Raw genomic sequence first — 20,326 nt, 5'->3', positions numbered from 1 at the left:
CGTAGCTCTGATGAAACCACCTGACATCTTAACTTCATGGACGTTTGGGATCAGGAAAAGCTGAGGAGCATCTGTGAACTTGGAGTTTGTTTGAGCTGCCTGCAGGTGGAATGATGCCGTAGCTGAAAACCTGGAGCTCACAGTTGGATTCAGAATCAAACCCATTAGTGAAAAGTTCAAAATGAATCTCCTCAGATTCACTGGCAGTAATATGCTGCCTCAATGAAGCAACATACTCTGTCTGCAAACTTCTGACAGCTCTGAAAGTCCCAATGCATTCTGGGACCTGCAGTCTTATTTTTGGGGAGGGTATTTGTAAATTAGACTGTACTGTCAATATTAGCCTGGTTGTTTTATATATGTTATAGGTAATCCTAACCCTAGCCCTGATATGCTCTGTTTTATTTTTTGTTTCAATGAAATTTCATCACATTGTTGGGGTTATTAGGAGCGAACAATTTGTAAGCTTTAACTTACTTTTGGATTCTTCAATAAATTCTGTAAATATGAGAATATTTACTGATTTATTAATTAATTAAGATATTCTTAGATATACGGGGCACCATTCCCCTTTAACCGGGGAAAAATTGAATCCAAAACTCTTATCAGTCTTTCTTGAAGTTCGTAGAATCCTCGGAGCAGAGACTTCTCTTTGACACAACAAAGCTACTGGAGACGAAAATCTGAATTTTATAATGTTTAATTAACAATTTGTCAAATGAATAAACAGTGGCATAAATGAATAATAACCATGTGATATAATTGAAGATGGATGTGTTTGCGTGTGATGGAGGATGTATGAATGGGGTCCTTTGTTCTCACAAAGGAGTAGTATGTGTGTGTGAGTGTGTATGGATTCAAAATGGAGTCTTGAATACAAGATGGCTGACCCCTTTGTCTGGCTAAAGTGTGGGTGGCAACTTGCACTTTAACTTCCAAAGCACTTAGAATCAGTAGTAACTTAACCTTAAATCACTCAAAACATTTCAAAGGATCATGAAACAACACAAAAGATTAATCACAAGTTAATATCTTTTAGTTTATCAGCCTGGCCATGGCCGAAACATTTAAAGATATTCAAACAATGATAAATAAGCAGTTTATTCTTTCAAAATGACCTGACGGACGTGTTTGGGAACGAAAGAGGAAAACACGAAGCTACTTTTTAAGCAATAGCGCGGTTTTATTGCTTATTCTGGACTATAGAGGAAACGGGAGAAGAAAAGGAGAGAGAGAAATGAGTTTTCTGATCACCAGAACAGCAAGGCGTCCCCCGCTGTTTGATTCGACGGTTCTCCGTGTTTCTCCGCAGTTTTCAGCGTCATCCGTCGGTTTGATGCTTTCTCCGTTGTTTGGCGTTCTCCGTGAGTTTCTCCACGGGCTGGACACAAAGAGAACGAAGTTTCTTTTGTGCTGAGTTTGACAACTTACAGCGTCTCTGAGAGCTGGATGGAGTTGCTGCTTTCCTTCGCAGTTCTGTGTCCTCAAACATCAGCTGGAGGGGAGCAGAAACGAGCAGATCTGATGGGCGTGCAGTTTAGTTTTTTCCAGCGGTCCCGTGGGCTCAACTTGGGCACTTAGAGCTTCCGCGTGCTCAAGGGAGTCGGATCGTTCGACAAGCGTGTCCTTACCGCCAGGTATCCTGGGAAAAAGAACGAGGTTTCTTTGTCTCATTCATGATTTATAGTCTTTGAAGTCGCGGGAAAGCTGTCCAAGCTCCCGCCTCCCGCAGATCGTGTTTCTGGTATTAGGCGGTGACGTCATCACAATGCTTCCGTGTGCAAAGCATCATGGGAAATGAAGTTTCTTGGCGCTGATGTGATTATTTGCTTTTCAGAGCAATTTAAGCACAGTCATTTTGGAGAAAATCACTGCATAGCAATTTCCTCATGAGGTCAGACCCTCAACAACATTTAATACTGCTCCACAAAACTTATTTTTCCCATGTGGGTGAATTAATTTGGGTATTTGGATCATTTCATTTGCTCATGGTTTGCAGTCTGGGAGTATTTATTTATTGGACCAAATATCAATTACAAATGTAACAATTAGTTCATTCGTAAAGGTCTTCCATGTTTCTTATGAGGAAGCCAAAATTATGACCCTGACCCATGTTCAGTCTAAACGCAACCCCTGCACTCCCAGTGCTCAGCCAATCATGTAGTGGGATGTCATCAGCAGCTGCCTGAACATATATGGCACCTACTCCGACAAGGCCCTGTCCTGTCTGAGGTCATGCTGAGACCTCTGGACCTCCAGAACCAGCTAGCCAGATGACCTGGGGTGAGGAGTGTACGTGCGGTAGGGTCGGGTCAGACCTCTAAAGGTCAGATCCTAGAATCAACCCTGGCTTGTAGCTAATTATATGAGTCTGTTATGATTATGAAAAATGATTTTGCATCGTTAGTAGGATCATCTTGCTGTCAAAGGGACAACATGAACAAAATTTTAACTCAGCTAAGCCATAGTTCGAGATTTTCTGTGTTTTTCTTTTTTTCGTGGACAGTTTCTGTTTTTAGCCTGAAATCATTCCCCTCTGTCACGTCGTAACTCGTGTAGATAAAAGCTGCTGGGACGTTTCACTCCAGTTACCTCATTAAAAGATGCACACACTGTAGAGAAATCCAGATGAAATCAGAGTAAATATATTCCCACCCAGGGGATGTTGGCTCATTAGGCTGCACTGGTTGTCTCCTCGCACACGAGGAACTAACCGCTGACCGAATGTCCCTTCGCCTTCGGGAAAGAAAACTATCATTTGTTATCTTTGTGCATCCTGATGCGATGACGGAGCCTACACGTGGGAGAAGTTTGGCCTATAAAGCAGATCGAAGTGGGTTTGATAGAAGACGTTTACTTGTTTGTGTCTGTAAATAGCAACAACAACATTCAGGGTGAGTTCACATGAAATCCTTGGACGGGATTCTGCTGCGCATGCAGATCAGAAGAAAAATTCCCGCTCTGTAGTCACGGCTGTTTGTCTTTTTGGACATTTTCAGGCTGGAATGACATTTAAAAATGTCATCAATAATAAGAGGAGGCAGCAGACAACGATTAATTCACTGAATCAGTCATTTGGTTATCTGCATTATTTAGCAGCACTGGATACAAAAGTTGTGTGTCTGCTCGGAGAAGCAGCCCACCTCCTGGAGCGCCGTGTCCTTGTGCTCAGGATGGGGCGTGTCCTCGCATAATAACTTCACTCTGTCACTTCTGGCAGATCTACTGACAAAGACTTTATATTCTGTAGGCTCAAGGATTTATGGTTCGTGTACCTGCCGTCCAGCGGAAGTCAGAAAACGTTCCCGTTTACCATTTTATACAAACAATATCCATTTTTTGTTTTCCTAAAACCAAAAGGGGATTGAAAATGAACAGTTAACTGTATTTAATTTCAGAGTAAAAAACCTAAATCAGAAATCAAATTGGTACTCGTTGGTGTCTCGGATCACACGTTGTAGGCGGCCAACTGTTTGACCTAGCTAATGCAGAGCAAGCATCAAACGAGCGTCTCTGTGGTAAAGATAAAGGCGTGCCTGTTACAGGGATAGTTCTTGGTTGGCCAGCTCATAAAAGCAACATAGGCTAATATAAAAAAGTTGAATATCACTATGAATAAAACGCATTACCACGGTCTTCATGCTTGATCTTTTCTAAGATTCTTCACAGACACGCATTTCAATTCAATTCAATTCAATTCAAAAACACTTTATTAATCCCAGAGGGAAACTGATTGCTGTAGTAGCTCAGAATAATAATAATAATAATCAGGTCATCAAAGAGTTGTTGTATATTACAATGGCTGTTGGCAGGAAGGATCTCCAGTAGCGGTCAGTGTTGCAGCCAAACTGAAGAAGCCTCTGACTGAAGACACTCTTCCGTTGTCGGACAGTCTTGTGAAGAGAATGCTCAGGGTTGTCCATCATTTTCTTGATTCTCTGGAGAATCCATCTCTGCATTTTCTCCTCCAGCGGTTCCAAAACTGCAGAAACTCTGGCTGAGTCCTTGAAAGGGCTTGGAGTTCCTCCATCTTGTTGGCCAGTGATCTCACATTGCCCATTATGATCGATGGGAGAGATGGTTTGAATTTCCTCTTTCTCTGTCTCCGTTTAGCTCCCGCTCTGCACCCACGCTTCTTGTGTTTTAGCTCATTTGGGATTTGTGGCTTCAGTTGAGGTATTATTTCAGCCTTTTTCATGTTAATTGGCTGCTCCTGATTGTAAACCAGCTTGTTGCCATGGTTACGCATCATAACAAATGCTCAAAAAGTGAAAAAAGCTAAAAAATAGCAGTAAAAATCCTCCAAGCTTCACAGCACCAGAAACAGAAAAGCAAAGTGTCCAAAAAATACAGTTTTTCTTGAGAAACTAGAATAAAAAATTCCTAAAAAAGGCAAAACTTACATATAGTCAATAGAGCTACTCCAACATGTAGCCACCCAGAGCAGCGCAGTTCTGGAAAAAAAAAAAATTTGCATGCATATTTGGATTTTTTTATGGAAAACAGAATGAATGGAAAGTCTTGAAGTGAAATCGCGACAGCGTTTTGTACTGACTTTGGAACAAAGAATGGTCTTTAGATGGGAATGCGTGGCGACGATGCTGAGGTTAGGGTACAAGGTGTAAGGTGTGGTCCGAGACACCGACAACTTCCGGGTCACAGAAATAAGATTCTTTTGTTTTTCATTTCTGAATTAGACTCAGTAAATGCATTTAGATGGGGTTTGGGTTGATAGTTGAAAACGGACTGTAAGCATTTTTGCTTTTCTTGTAAAAGTTTCATTCCTAACGGACCGTGTGATGACACCACACTCTTAATTTGAGAGTGCTATTACTTAAATCGTTTTTGTGTTCATCTTCGTCCTCTCCCATCATCCTCCTTTTTACTTTACTTCCACCTGTTTTCTTCCATCACTCCTACAGTTGTCTCTATTTCCTCCTCACTCCCGACCTATCCTCCCATCCACCTTACACTTTGCCCTCGTTCATGCCCCCCTCGTCTCGTTTTTATCCTCCTCCCCCTCCCTCCTTCTCTCTATCCTGCTTGCTCAGCTAGTATAGAAGCAGCCTTTGTTCCAGCCATGTCCTCTATCCTCCCAAGAAGAAAAAGGCAAATCGGAGGGAAGGATAGAGGGATTAACTGAAGCATGGATATAAGAGATAAAAGTGTAGAGAAAGTAGGGAGAATGGACTACAATGTAAAGAGTAAAAGAATGAAAGAAGGAGTAGAGGAAGGAGAAAGACGGGATAAGTTTGGATCGATGGCTGGGGTTGTTCAGGTCATTGATATCCAGTAGCAACAGCCTGTGAGGGAGTATTTCCTGTGTGGGAGGATCAGTCTGTGAGACTACAGCTCCCAACTTGGCACACTTGGTTTAAGACAAAGAGTTTCATGATAATTAGACTGCTTCTGTACTCAGTCGATGATGGAGAACAACTTCCTGGCCTGTAGGTCAACCATGTTTAAATTAAGAGTCTGTGTAACGAAACTGTAACGTTTGTTGATGAATGCTTTTCTGTTCTCGTCTCCTTCTTTGTTCTGTAGTTTGGAAAACTGCCAGAAGACCCTTGAGCTGCAGCCTGGTCCATGATGCTGTGTCTTTACTGTAACACGTGAATCTGGAAACAGTGTTTAGTATGCTCCTGCATCTGTGAAGGTAAGAAAATCATCACAAATAGAGCCATTAGGTTAAAGCAGCCAATCAGCATGCAGCTCAATTAAAAATCAAGTCCCTGGTGGGTGGGCGGGGCAACGCAGCCTTTCCAGTGAAGGGCTGTATTATGGGGTTGTGTTTAAGCATTTCTCTGGGCTCCTGGGACCTTTTGAGCCCCAACAAAGTTTCAGATGTTCTATTTTTAGAACCCTTTTAAGTAAAAACCGGTTCTGATTTGAGTCAGGTTCTTGAACCCAGAGTTGCTGCTCTGGAGGAGTTTTTATTTTTCTGAGAAAACGGAGAATGTCCGTTCGCTTTGTTCTCCAGAACTTCATTCAGCTTTGTTTGGCCTTGTGCTGAAAACATTTTCTATAAGCTCATTCGTTTGAGATTTGTTTTGCTTTGCAATAATAAAAAAATGTATATTAGGGCTGCACGATATTAGGAAAACCTGCGATATTCGATAACAGTGCTTAATATTGCGATATCGATATTACTCGCGATAAATGAACAAATACTAAAGTATGCAGTGTTGATGTCGTCTGGCGTGTGACGTCTGCTCTGGGTTCAAAGCAAACAAAATCTAATGCATGAATTCCATTACAACATAACATTTTATTGCAAAAATATGCAGCTGCACCTGCTACTGCATTAGCAGCTGTACCTGCTACTGTATTAGCAGCTGCACCTGCTACTGTATTAGCAGCTGCACCTGCTACTGTAGTAGCAGCTGCACCTGCTACTGTAGAAGCAGCTGCACCTGCTACTGTATTAGCAGCTGCACCTGCTACTGTATTAGCAGCTGTACCTGCTACTGTATTAGCAGCTGTACCTGCTACTGTATTAGCAGCTGCACCTGCTACTGTATTAGCAGCTGCACCTGCTACTGTAGTAGCAGCTGCACCTGCTACTGTATTAGCAGCTGCACCTGCTACTTTATTAGCAGGTGCACCTGCTACCGTATTAGCAGCTGCACCTGCTACTGTATTAGCAGCTGCACCTGCTACTGTATTAGCAGCTGCACCCGCTACCGTATTAGCAGCTGCACCCGCTACTGTATTAGCAGCTGCACCCGCTACCGTATAGCAGCTGCACCCACTACTGTATAGCAGCTGCACCCGCTACCGTATTGGCAGCTGCACCCGCTACTGTATTGGCAGCTGCACCCGCTACTGTATTAGCAGCTGCACCCGCTACCATATTGGCAGCTGCACCCACTACTGTATAGCAGCTGCACCCGCTACTGTATTAGCAGCTGCACCCGCTACCGTATTGGCAGCTGCACCCGCTACTGTATTAGCAGCTGTACCCGCTACCGTATTGGCAGCTGCACCCGCTACTATATAGCAGCTGCACCCGCTACCGTATTGGCAGCTGCACCCGCTACTGTATAGCAGCTGCACCTGCTACTGTATTAGCAGCTGCACCCGCTACCGTATTGGCAGCTGCACCCGCTACCGTATTAGCAGCTGTACCCGCTACCGTATTGGCAGCTGCACCCGCTACTGTATTAGCAGCTGCACCCGCTACCGTATTAGCAGCTGCACCCGCTACTGTATTAGCAGCTGCACCCGCTACTGTATTAGCAGCTGCACCCGCTACCGTATTAGCAGCTGCACCCGCTACTGCATTAGCAGCTGCACCCGCTACCGTATTAGCAGCTGCACCTGCTACTGTATTAGCAGCTGCACCCGCTATTATATTAGCAGCTGTACCTGCTACTGCAGTAGCAGCTGCACCCGCTACTGTATTAGCAGCTGTACCTGCTACTGTATTAGCAGCTGCACCTGCTACTGTATTAGCAGCTGCACCCGCTACTATATTAGCAGCTGCACCTGCTACTGTATTAGCAGCTGCACCCGCTACTATATTAGCAGCTGTACCTGCTACTGCATTAGCAGCTGCACCCGCTACTGTATTAGCAGCTGTACCTGCTACTGCATTAGCAGCTGCACCCGCTACTGTATTAGCAGCTGCACCCGCTACTGTATTAGCAGCTGCACCTGCTACTGTATTAGCAGCTGCACCTGCTACTGTATTAGCAGCTGCACCTGCTACTGTATTAGCAGCAAAACAACAAACTACATGCATGCAGTTTCTCAGTGACTTTAAAACATCACCTCTACCATAAAACCTTTTCTGATGCTCCAAATACAGAAAAACATCCCTTACCAGGGTTTTCTGAATAAATAAAAATATCAAAAAATAAGTTTAAATGTTAAATAATAATTAACATCACTTAAATGCAACAGCAAATCCTCTCATTGCTACTGAACATTTTCTCCACTTATGTGGTTATGATATAAGGCTGTTGCTGTAATTGGGAAGTGAACTGTGCTGGGCCAAACTAGGAGAATATTAAGATTTTCTGAGAGAAAGAGAAAAACAATTGTCTACCTTTCAGAAGAGGAACTGGCAAAAAAAAACTACATGGAAAATATGTGAAAACGTTTGGTTTTAACCCCAAATTGAACAAGTTTACCTAGATCTTAAAAAGCAGCTCAGATGATGAAACTGCAACTATGATTCTGATAACAAGCTAACAAATTGAACTAGCTCCTCTAAGATAACCAGCTAGCAGAGCTTCTGACTGACAGTATATGTGCAGCAGCAAATCAACTATCCTGATTAACAAGGTTATAAAAGCTCATAAATGAAAAATCACTCTGATGTGTGGGGGAACTTTTCCAGGCCCTCTTTAGCAGGGTGGGACTGGGAGGAGAGTGCTGTAGCCTTTAAGCTGGAAGCTAACCGGAGCCTGGGGCTAACGGTGGGTTGGTTCACCGGCACGTGTCGGAGTCAATCCGGTTATTATCAGCTGCTTAACGACACCGAGCGGACTCAAGTTCACGTTTGAAAGCAGCGCTGATTCCAGAAACCTCAGCACAAAGTGCGTTCGTTGCTCTGAGCCAGCATGACGAACAAGGGAAACGAGCGGCAGCGGAAAGCGGGGGCGGAGCGGAGATAGTGGAATTTTGGGGTAAGGGTCTACGTAGGGGGCGGGCGTATTACGTGAACGGAACCATCTGATTGGTCGCAAATCAGAAGGGCTACATTTGACTGGTCAAATAATACTTCCGCGTAAAAAACAGAGCTGGTTTACAAAAAGTTGATGTTTGACACGGATGGAAACGCTTGAACCAAACATTTATCGCCGTTTTTGACGTGCTTTGCGATGGGCCTATCGCACGTCCTGTTATCGCGATGACGATAATTTTTCGATATATTGTGCAGCCCTAAAATACATAAATACACTCTATCACAAGCAGTGTGACCATTTTATTAATACTTCCTACATTTTATTTCCCACCTTACATGTATTTTTCTGTTTCATCATCTTATGACCCTGTAGGAAATTTCATCCTGGAATATAACGGCTCATCGTCCTCTGTCTTCTTTACCCAACATCTGATCCTCCATCTTTCCTGACCTCTCTCCCTCTAGCTCAGTTTTACCTTCTCGACTTTCTCATTTCCCCTCCTCAGCTAGTTGTTAAACCTACTCTTCTAACATCAATACATCCCTAAGGGATGTGGCTGACTGCTGAGCTCAGCTAAGAACAGGCGGCAGGAGGAGAAACAAAGTGGGTAGAGGAAAATGCAGTAGAAGGTAAAGTTCTATTTTACCAGGTTGACAGGAAAGACAAATAATCCACCACTTATAGCTGTGTACATGGTGCACAAAACAAGCCTTTGTTTTGTGTCTCATGCACATTTGCAGTTGGATTGCTTACTTGGCTGTGTGTGTGTGCATGGATCGAGGCAAACCGAGTTTCCACGCACATGGGCAGATGCCAAAATCTACATTATTTAAATTCTCTTCACTACAAATCATCACCGAGCAAAACAGCAAGGAAATAAGTAGTGTTTTGTTAATGTGTGTGGAGGCTGAGATAGGTGCATGTAAGGGTTCTGTGAACGTGGGAGTTTGCTTACTTTGGTACTGAGCATGTGCAGTCCATATAGACAAGCATCTCTGCCTACTTGATTCAAAGTGAAGCCATGAAAACCTTCCTGTATCTTGGAGCGGCCATTGTTGGGTATTTTAATTTAGCATTCTCCACCATTATGTTGCATAATTTAATTTATACTATTGTTCTTATAATACCTTAAACTTATATTACCTTAAAGGAAGTCAGAACACACACACAGAGGGATTAGATTCTTAATTTGGTAAATTGTAACAAACCTTAAACAGACAACAAACTCTGCAAAGTGTGACACTTTGCAAAGGGTGAGGAAGAATCAGACCATACAGCACGGAAGCCATTTTCCTCTCACAAAGGAACCTAAGCTCATGGAGGGATTTATTTCACAAAATGTTCACACCCACAAATTCCACAATCACAAGAGAAGTTTCTAGAGTTGAGCTAATGGAAAAACACCTTGGTCTTAGAATGCACAGGACAAAGGAATTCTTCAGATACTAGAACTACAAGTTTCTTGGTCTGGCAGAAAACTCCCTGGTTTAGCTGGTTTGGACTTTTCCTAAAAGTGAGGTAACTTCACAATCAAAGATGAACATATAAAAATACCTAACAGCCATGTTGTATTTTTGGGAATCTGATGTGAAGTTGGAAGCCCCGCCTACACACCTGCACCAATCAGTGTTTTTACAACATAGAATACCTTATTTCCCCGTTTTACCTCTTGTTCCTGTTCCTTATGTACCTTATGTTACATGTATCTTATGTTCCTGTTAAAGACGGGCAGGTTGTGCTTTTAAACGTTTGAGTTGCTGCTTCAAGTAGAGGGCCACGTTTTCTTAGTGTTGCTATGAGAGAGAGAGAGAGAGAGAGAGAGAGAGAGAGAGAGAGAGAGAGAGAGAGAGAGAGAGAGAGAGAGAGAGAGAGAGAGAGAGAGAGAGAGAGAGAGAGAGAGAGAGAGAGAGAGAGAGAGAGAGAGAGAGAGAGAGAGAGAGAACGTGGGTGAGAGAATGTGTTTCAGCTGGGACCGGAATTCCTGAGTTCATGTCCTTTTGCATCACTTCCTGTCTGATTGAGTTCAAAGATAAGCTGCAGATCTAGGATGATCAGTTCCTGCAGCAAAGCTGTGTGATTGTTCCGTCTGCATGAAAGAATGGAGATGTTGCCTTGGAGACCAATTTCAGTTTATACACAAACACGGCCGTCTCTTATTTCATGCTGCATCTACAACCGTGGATGTAAATAATCCTGCTTTGGATTCTGACAGGAAAAAACAACGTTATCAGTTGTTCCTCGTGCAGACAGAACCTGGGACTTTCGCTGTTGCCGTAGTGACCGCAGTGTTATTGTCAAACACATTTCTTTGATCCTCTTTGCAGGTGTGTGTATGTGTTTGTCAAGTGTGTGTTTGCACCGAGGCCCTGAGCTGCTGAGCAAACTTAATATCAAAGTCAAGTGTCCCCGCGTCCCCCTGGCGTGATGAATGGAGGTCAGCACGGATGGATGGACGGGACACCAAAGAGTAGGAAAAGATTAATGAAGGAATAAGTGAATAAAAAACTCTGAAAAGCCTGATAGATGGAGGGTATACGAGGGCGAATTAATCTAAATTTCCACTTTTTTATTTTTCTCCTCACTTTCTGGTCTCCTCCTTTTCACCACTCAGCCTTTTGCGTTTGTAAATTTTCTCAGTAGCATCTCATCTCTCCCTCCTCTTTCTTCCTTTGTCTGACACCGGTGACTGTCTGATAATCTCTGTGGGTCTGTGTGTGGTGTGTGTTTGCTCTCCCATGGAGGTGAAAGATACCCGAGTCCCTGGGGGGGCTTTTGGTGAACAGAACGTGCCAAAGGGTAACACAGAGCGGCGCCACCAATTACTCCCCCTGCCTCGCCAGTGAGCTCGCCCGATAACAGATCTGAGATAAGGGGACATGAAAAGGATGGGAAAAGATAATTCAGTCAGGAGAGAAAATGATAATAAACAGCAAACACACCCAAACGTGTTGGTTTAGTCATCTTTAGTCACACAGAAATCCTCCAAAACAGACTTTTGTCTTTGTTTAATCTTCGAGAGGCACCATAAAAACGCTCCTGATAAACAGGTAGAATTTAAAAAAGGACACAAATGTGAACTAAGATCTATTCTTTGCCACTTATTAAAATAACTCAAGTGACAAACACATCATATCAAGCATATTTACTAAAACTGCTTTCCTGTTGTCTGAATGGTTTGTTTTCTCCTTTAAAAGTAACATGAGAACAAAATAACTTGGTGTACAAACAGCTGGAATGAATTCTAACCTGAGGATCTCCAACAGCCGTGAACCTTTAACGGGTCTTTTATTCTGTGAAGCGTTTGTAGTTTCTTTTACTTCATCACCAACAGAAACATCAAACATTGATATTACAGCACATTTCACTCCCTGACTCCACGTTTCTTGCTTTCTTCTTCTGATCATCTAATTTTTCTCCAGTCTGCTTCATCTCTATCACTCCATCTTCTTTTGTGCTTTCTTTGTAAATAAATAAATAAATAAATGAATAAAAGGATCACACGATCTATCTTCTTGCATCAGATATTTGTCTTATTGATGTGGGTGGTGCTGTTGAGGACATATTGTCCAAAACTTCCTGCCATGTGGGTCTCCACTACCTCTAAAGACTCCCAAAAATCAAGACTTCAGCCTTCAGTTTTCTGTCAGTGTTTGGTTTCAGGAGTTATGTCGCTAAAACAAGAAGTTTTTAAAAGTCTCCATTTGTGGCATCACAAACAGGAAAATTAGACTAGAACCACCTCCGTGGTGCAGGAGAGAGCTGCTGCTCTACTCTGAACCCCTCCCTGTTGTCAGAGCGTCTCAGCTTGTAGTAGCCCTGGTGGTGAACAGGTGGGCGTGGCCAGCAGCAGCTTGTGTTCTTAAGTGACTGTGCTCGGAAACGGCTCAGTCTGAAAATGTCAAGAATAAAAAATGTCTTTATGTGATCGAAATTTTGGGCAAAGAACTCTGTGAACCTGTTTTGTAACGAAGATAGAAGAATTATAATAAAAGTCTCATGTCCCATTTAAGTCAAATCTGCATCTTAACCATAAAGATCCAGCCACATATATAAGGAATTGTTGTTCTCATCTGTAATATTATAATTTGAGGATAATAAAAGATTTAATTAAACATTTATTTTGTTTTCATGTGATAAAATTATGGATTTAAGCTTTTATTAAAGGGACATTATGGAAGTTTGACAGCCAAAACGTGTATAGAAATAATTAATGTCTTCTTCATACGTTCTCCTGCAATGCCCTGGTCCTGTAGAATGAGCCCTGGCATTTTTACTGTGATTGCCTGTTTTTCTGTAAAATCACAGAAAACGAGAGATGCTCGGGTCGAGCAGGCTGCTTCATGCACGTTCACGCTCAGGCATAGCCCGTAGCATTTGCTATCCGTAGCTTTAGCAGCAGAGAGAGAGGCAGTGCCACTTTGTCGCTGTTCCTAACGCCTAGTGACAAAGCTAGCTACATTTCTGAGGACCCTTAGCTACTTTCTGTAGAACTTTCTTCTAGATATTTCCTGCAAATTAGCAACAAAATAACCATTTTCACTCCGAACCGTTCTTTGGTTTGACATTGTTTCAGCTGTCATCGACTTTCTTTCTGACTTTCATGCTGGAGACTTGGGTTCGATTCTGGATGTGAACATAGTTTATTTAGAGTTTCATTTTTACATTAATGGTATATTTTTTTACAGTAAGATGCCCAAATTTTTATTTGAGACTCGCTGAACGGCATTGAATTTACAGATAAAAAAGATGTGGGTTCAACTTTCATTTTGGAACAATTTTTTCAAGCAAGGGAAGGGAATGATCTGAGCATGCAGGAGGACTGACCCATCATAAACCTTTGTCGGCTGTGCTGAAGAGAAAGGTACAGAACCACATTATTTAATTAATTAGCTGCGCGTTCTCCTGTCCTCTGTCCTCCGGGCCACACACACACACACACACACACACACACACACACACACACACACACATGGGACTGTCTCAGCTGTTATTTTCGTTAAGGAGTGTGCACGTACAGCATGCGCACCTCGTGCACGAGCCTACTATTGAAGCTGCCGTTACACTTTTGGCCTGAGGGGGCAATCGCGAGCATAAAAATTCAAAACTCTGTAAAGTCCCTTTATGCTTAAATGTATATAATTATGTTGTTATTGGCACTGGACCAATAGCATAAAACATTAAAAGTGCAAAAGCAAAATGCCAATAAAATATAAAAAATTCTAAATTGTTTAGTTAAATAGCTGTTACGCTTTTGGCCTGAGGGGGCAATCACAAGCATAAAAATTCAAAAGTCCGTAAAGTCCCTTTAAATGCATTTGTTCCAAAAACAAAATGTTTCTACGTGATGTTTTGGATATTTTCCCTTTCCCTGCCTTCCAAACCCTTTTGTCTTGTTTGTGTTTCACTCAGATGCTCCTGCTCTGCCTCCCTCGGCAGCGTGTTCACTTAGACAGCTTGCAGATGCTATCCCGCTTTGCCCTGAGCTAACTGTGCCTTTCCCAACATGTCGGGCACTTTTTCATGGCTTCAGCCTACGATGTGCTTATTTTTTCTGACTCCTCTCACATTCTTCTCACCCCTCTTCCTGCTGAGCAGATCTGACCTTCACTCACATTGGACTCACACATCCAGCAAAAGAAAACTGCTTTGTCCTTATTTGTTGAAAATCATGTTAAAATCACCTTTGACAGAAATGTCGTCGATCTTTTGTGCAGATTAAACAAAACATGGTGCATGACTATAAAATCAACTTTTTTGGCATTTTTAGCATTAATTATGTCTCAGGCTGAGCAGGCGTTTCTCCTGTTTGTGTGTAAGCTGCGAGCTCTAGTTAAACAGATGATGTTGTTTGTCCAGAGGCCACCTCCACAATACAGAACATCATCACACAGCACCTCCTAAGCATTAAGATACCTCAGAGGAGGCAGAGCGCTCCTGCTTAAACACTGCCGGAAACCATGAGTGAGAGAATATTAAAAGAAAAATAAGTGAGAGTTGAAGAAAGCTTTCGTCCAAACAACAACTGCTCAGTCAGAGAGCAGCAGCTGTAGGCACAGCAGGGCTGCCAAGTTCCGGATGGTCACACATATTTGTGCATCATTTCTGCTTAGCTGAAAAAAACCTCCTTTTTTTAGTCCCTGAAGAGAATTTAATTTTTAAAACCCTACAGAATAAATGAATGTGTGTTTTTTCCGTTGCTCTCCTCTTATCTCCCTGAGCGCTCCTTTTCTGTGGCCGTCTCCAAGTTTAGGTCCTCCACCACCTCCCTTACCCATGGTGTCCCACAAGGTTCTGTGCTGGGGCCTCTGCTCTTCCTCCTCTATCTGCTTCCTCTTCAGCACATCCTGAGCTTCTTCAAAGGAATCTCCTACCATCTTTATGCAGATGACATCCAACTGTACATCTCATTTAAGCCCCATGAGATGTCTAAGCTGCAGCTGTTACACACCTGCTTAGACTCTATCAAAACCTGGATGGTAGGAGCTTTCTACAGCTGAATGAAGATAAGACTGAGATCCTCATCTGTGCCCCAGACAAGTTGGTTCCCAAAGTCAGAGACTCTCTTGGTCAGCTTGCTTCTCACACCAAACCTTCTGTCAGGAATCTTGGCGTGACCTTTGACCCAGCTCTCACCCTGGATTCTCATGTCAGTTCTCTTGTTGGCTCATCCTTCTTCCATTTCAGGAACGTTGCTAAGCTGAGTCCCATTCTGTCCCGCTCTGAACTTGAGACAGTTCTCCACACCTTCATCTCCTCACGCTTAGACTACTGTAACTCTCTTTTCACGTGTCTGAGCAGAACCTCCCTGAACCGTCTACAGGTGGTTCAGAATGCCTGTGCTCGGCTTCTGACCAAGTCCTCCAAACACACCCACATCACCCCGCTTCTCCTCCAGCTTCACTGGCTGCCAGTCAACTTCAGTGTTCATTTCAAGATCCTGGTTCTGGTCTATAGGGCCTTACATGGACAAGCACCATCTTACATTGGTGATCTTCTCAGTCCCTACACCCCCAGCAGGTCCCTGAGGTCCAGTGATCAAAGCCTACTGGTTGTGCAGCACCAGGCTAAAGACCAAAGGTGACAGATCATTTGCTGCTGTGGCCCCCAGACTCTGAAACTCTCTCCCCCTGAGCCTGAGTTCAGTGGACTCAGTGGTCTCCTTTAAAAAGCAGCTGAAGACTCACCTGTTCAAGCTGGCTTTTGTATGACCTTCTTCACCTCTCTCTCTTTATTCTGCTCTCCCCACCTATTCCACCTTCCTCAGAATCCACTGATTTCCCTCTTTCCTGTTCACTCTCTCTCTTTCTTAACATTTTTTATCACGATTGTCTATTTTTGCTCATTTTAAATATATGTTTAAACATTTTCTAAATGCTTTTTTATATTTTTACATTTTTTTGTTTTTGTGAAGCGCCTCGTGATTTTTGTCTTGAGAGGCGCTATAGAAATGATATTTTCTTCTTCTTCTTCTTCTCTGTTGCCCATCTATCATTGCAGATGCAGAGAAACGTTGTCGTTCTCTTCCTTTCATGTTGCTCAAACATTGGTGCGGCTGCTCTGAGAAGCCACACCCCCTAACGAACGAGCAGGAGGTGTCTCATCCTCCAGGATCCCCATGATTCTAAACTTTCTACTGCTTAGACAGAAGTTTTATGGACAATTTCATGACTGCAGCATGAAGCTGCAGCAGCTCGGGCTGGAAGAGGCAGGATGGAAGATAAATCTGTTCATTAGATTTGCAAAGTCTGAGCTCAAATGGTGCTAGCTGGAGATAAATGCAGGAAAATATGAATCTCAGAGAAGAAAAGATGTTAAATCTCAAATGTTATTCTGACATTAAAGACGAATCAGGGGTGTGGGTCTCGGATTTGTTTTCCCACTTTAAAGCTTTTACATTTTGAGCGTCATCATCTTGAGTGGTTGGTACATTCAAGTCTCGGGTACAGGCGGAAGAGTTCAAATACGTCTAAATTCCAACACTCAGATTTGGATCAAGAGATAAAAAGCTGGAGGCAAACAAAGCTTCCACCCAAGGTCTGGTTCACACGGCAGCTTAATCATGGCGATTTTGTACCTGATCTTCCCCTTCCCAAAAATCTTAAGGGCATGCTCAGTTATCATGATTGGTCTAAAGATAATCCTATCAGATATTCCATTCATGTGTGCTGTGTTAAGGTTGCTTTGGTCTGCTTGGAAACCTGTCACTTGGATCACAAATCCAGGCTCATCCGACGCTTCAACAACCGTACCATGTGACCCAGGCCTTGGAGTACAGTTAAGGTCAGGAGCTTAGCGTTGAACTGCTCCTCACCAAATGGAGCCACAAGGCTCAGGAATCTGACTGGGAATGTTTACCATCATCTGAAGGTTTTTCTGAACACTGGAAAGAAACCTCTGGGTGGATTTGGACTTCTTTGTCTCTGGATTATTTAATCCCTTTACTCTCCTGGCGCGGAGGCTCGCTCCCAGGCCCGCCCCGTTAAAGGTGCAAGTCAGGCGCAGCAAGCGAGCGATTTAAAATGATGACTTTAGTCGTCAATGGCACTAAATGAGTTAAGTTCACAACACTGATGGGAATCTCTCCTAGAGACAAGGTTGCTGTAAGTGACCACAATGGTCAAAATATCAAGGATGTTCTTTTTCTGTGTGGAGAGGTCCAAATGACCTACAAACCAATTTGCTTATTTCACTAAAAGCTCTGTTTGACCTGAGGGTCTGTTAAACCACTGATCTGGATTCAGACTCAAGATAAGCTTCATCTGCATCCATCCTCTTCGATCCCAGTTGCATCGTAACGGTGACGTTCCACGAGGATCATAACCTGCAACAAACATAAACCAGCAGCGCGACACGTTTCTGAACACTTAGTAGTTCCTCCACATCCATCCGTCCCATGGTGCTTTTGTTAACTGCTGATGTTTGTGGAACATTTAGAGAGGAAGTGCTCTGGAGCTGCCCCTACATAGACGAAGATGACTGCTCTCTTTGGAGAAATATGCTATCATGTCCCTGAACAGGAAATGCTCTGCCTACGCCTTCTTAATGAGTTGTGTGTGTGTGTGTGTGTGTGTGTGTGTGTGTGTGTGTGTGTGTGTGTGTGTGTGTGTGTGTGTGTGTGTGTGTGTGTGTGTGTGTGTGTGTGTGTGTGTGTGTGTGTGTGTGTGTGTGTGAGGGAACCTTGTTGTTTATGCTCTGTCAGCACAAGCTATAGACTTAAGTGTAAGTTAAAGACCGATGACTCATACACTCTAATGAATCCCAATCATTGGAAAAACAGTAACATGGTCAATTGTTGACAAACGTTATCTAGATATAAAATATGTCTGCACACAAATGCAAACCGTACCTTTGTCTGGCTGCATCTTGCAGCATTTCTGTTGCTAGTACCTGGATGCTAATCGTCTTATCAAACCCAATAACAGCAGCTTCGATTCTGTTTAATACGAACTAATGGAGTGGCCAGCAAGACTAATGATTTTCCTGCTAATTAGATTTATGATAATGCCATTTTGTTTGGAAACTGCTCAGCTCCTCATTACGGAAGCCCTAAACGGCACCTTTTTTTATTTTTTATGGGTGGCAAATGTAAAAAAAAAATCTTATGGCATCTTCAAAGTTTATTTCATTTTTTGGTCATTCCAGAGAGACAAATGGGAGAAAATATATTCATATATGGCCTTTTTTTCCTATGAATTTTTGTTGTTGTTTTGTTTTGTAGTTGATTTGTTTTGTGTTGTGTTGTGTTGTTGTTTAGTTTAGTTTTGTTGTTTTGTTTTGTTGTCTGTTGTGTTGTGGTGTTGTTATAGTTGTTTTGTTTTGTTTTGTTGTAGTTTTGTTTTGTTGTTTTATTTTCTGTTGTGTTGTTGTTGTTTTGTTTTGTTTTGTAGTTGTTTTGTTTTGTTTAGTTGTTGTTTTGTTTAGTTGTGTTTTGTTTTGTTTTGTTGTCTGATGTGTTGTGGTGTTGTTGTTGTTTTGTTTTGTAGTTGTTTTGTTTGGTTTTGTTTAGTTTAGTTGTTGTTTTGTTTAGTTGTTTTGTTTTGTTGTGTTTTAAAAAAAGGCCACGAGAACATTTTGTTTTCTCTGGTTGCCTGAGGAAAAACATTCTTAGAAAAATGCTGCAAGAAAAAAATTTTATATTTTTGTTTGCCTCTTTGGGCTGATGAGGACAACAAACTTGCCATAAAAAAAATGTATGTTGTCTTTCAGGTCCTCCCCGGCCACCACCAATGACTAACAACTGCAGGCTCAACTCAACTCATTTTATTTATATAGTGCATTACAGACATGATGTATGCCACCAAGGGACAATAAAAACATGAAACATCAATAAAAAGCACAACAAATACCCTAAAACAGAGATAAAAACACTAACTAATGGGCTCGACACACGGGAGGCGGCATCGCCTCTCCATTCATTTTCAATGAGACATGCACGACAAAGCGATAATCACGTGTCTCTTTCCTACTAAGCGAAAAGCAAAAAACGTGCGTGTGAAATTTTGCGCTCGTGCACGGGCGACCCAGCGACGCGATCCCAGAAAGTTGAAACATTGTCAACTTTTCATCGCTGTCGCTCGGACGAGGACCAATCAACGGAGGTTTCATTCACTGACCAATGAGCAGACAGGATGCTCCGTACATCTCCGAGCAAACATGGAGGAGAAGTTGATTATTATTATGTTTTATAGTAAAATCAGAAGTAAGATTTCACATAACTCCAGCAGCACCTTGTGAAACATCATATCTACCACTTTATTAACTCTGAACCGCTAAATAACCTTAATTCCCTCCAACCTGACACAGCCAAACAAAACAACGGAAGTTTCGATTTCTCCATGGAACAGAACGCGTAGCAGCTTTGTCGCTGCTGCCGATCGCCTCCCGTGTGTCAGGTAATAAAAGCGACAGCGACGAATTTCGCTGATCGCGGTCGTTTGTCACCTCCCGTGTGTCGAGCCCCTAAGAGAGGAAAATGCCAGGTTATGAAGGTAGGTGTTCAGCCCTGTTTTAAAACCGCCACGGAGGAAGAAACCCTTACGGAGTGGGGAAACTCATTCCAGAGCTTCTGCTACCAAGAAAGCCCTGTTCCCATGCTTCTTCAGACGTGATCCTGGGACTGAGAGCAGCAGGAGGCCCTCCGAGCGGAGTGCCTGAGCTGGGGTCTATGGCTGCAGTAACGTAGTCAGATAAGGCGGCTAGAGATACCTCCCCTGTTTAGGTGTTTAGGTACAATCATGCTCTTATTAGGCCATCACAATTAATCACATTTGTATTTTAATTTCAACTTCAAACAATCACAAAAAAAATTGGAAATGAAATCATTTTGCCACATTAAAATGTTAATGAATGCTTTTATTTTGACAAGTCTTACAAACGTAGCGTGATTAGTGATTGATATTATCACAACATGTTAATTATGACCAATAAGATGTGATGATTCCATTTAAATATGAAATATCTATCTGATTGGTCTTTGAATGTTTAATGGGAAGATTCTATGGTTCTATGGTGAAGTTGTGATGTGGTGGATGTGAGGTGATGCAATGGAAGCTCGATGTTTAGCAACCGTTCTTTACATCTGAGAGAAATAGTGAAATCTGCGTTTAAAATAATTTGTTGTTTGGTTCTAAACTAGAGAGTTGGTTATTGATAAAAGCCATCAGTCTACGCACCCTTGGTGTGGAGGTTCTCAT

At 42.6% G+C, this 20,326-nt stretch overlaps 2 protein-coding genes across 2 annotated transcripts in view; both read left to right on the top strand.

Annotated features, from left to right (window-relative positions):
* LOC139063930 (uncharacterized) overlaps positions 1–20,326 on the top strand; it is a 670,684-nt gene that overhangs the window by 451,290 nt on the left and 199,068 nt on the right. The window lies entirely within an intron of this gene.
* lrfn5a (leucine rich repeat and fibronectin type III domain containing 5a) overlaps positions 1–20,326 on the top strand; it is a 154,744-nt gene that overhangs the window by 66,859 nt on the left and 67,559 nt on the right. The window contains exon 2 of the mRNA XM_015970485.3: positions 5,545–5,656. The gene's annotated coding sequence lies outside the window, so the exon portion shown is untranslated. The remainder of the gene's footprint in view (positions 1–5,544; positions 5,657–20,326) is intronic.

Source organism: Nothobranchius furzeri, chromosome 18 (genome assembly GCF_043380555.1).
Source record: "Nothobranchius furzeri strain GRZ-AD chromosome 18, NfurGRZ-RIMD1, whole genome shotgun sequence".
Classification (NCBI taxonomy): Eukaryota; Metazoa; Chordata; class Actinopteri; order Cyprinodontiformes; family Nothobranchiidae; genus Nothobranchius; species Nothobranchius furzeri.
The sequence above is the reverse complement of the archived record's forward strand: the minus strand, read 5'-3'. Positions and strand labels throughout refer to the sequence as shown.